Source organism: Alexandromys fortis, unplaced genomic scaffold (genome assembly GCF_014885135.2).
Source record: "Alexandromys fortis isolate MF-2015 unplaced genomic scaffold, M_Fortis_MF-2015_v1.1 scaffold_37, whole genome shotgun sequence".
NCBI classification, from domain to species: domain Eukaryota; kingdom Metazoa; phylum Chordata; class Mammalia; order Rodentia; family Cricetidae; genus Alexandromys; species Alexandromys fortis.
In genome coordinates, this window is record NW_026067914.1 from 144,582 (window position 1) to 145,238 (window position 657).

Here is a 657-nt window from a genome sequence, read left to right on the forward strand (position 1 = left end):
AAGGAGGGAACCAATGCAGAATTGTCTTCTGACCTCCACATTAGCACTGCTGCATGTATGTACTGCCTGCCTCCTCCCCCACCGTGTGTATGTGTGTGTGTGTGAGAGAGACAGAGACACACACAGAAAAATTACTATTTTTTAAAAATGAGGACTGATTTTTTTCAAATTAGAAACTACTTTCTTATCTCATTATTTTATGGAAAAACAAAAGAGCAGAGACCCCATGAGATTGCACACCAGTTCATGAAGTTGAACACAGCCCAAGAGTGGACCTAGATCTGCGGAGGCAGGAGACACAAACAATGTGAAGAGCAGGTGACTTCTCTAAAGAAGCTTACGGTGTGGGTTTAGGCTAGAACTTCCTCAACCCAAAGGAAAAGGAAGAACAAAAATGTTTTTTCCTTCTTCTGAAACAGCTGTGGAACTTGCTGGCTAAGCAAAATGTTTTTCCCTGTTGTAGCTTGGAAGGGAGCAGCGGTTGGAGGACCTCTCTCCCCCTAGCCCTTCCTCCCACCCTGGACTGTACCATTAAATCTTAGATAATGGGGTGATCTAAAGCAGAAATTAAGTTAGTACTAGTCACAACCCGTCCCTCTGCACGCAGGGCCTCGCGTGTCGCTTGCTTCCGATGGTGGTGACCAGAATCTGTTCAGG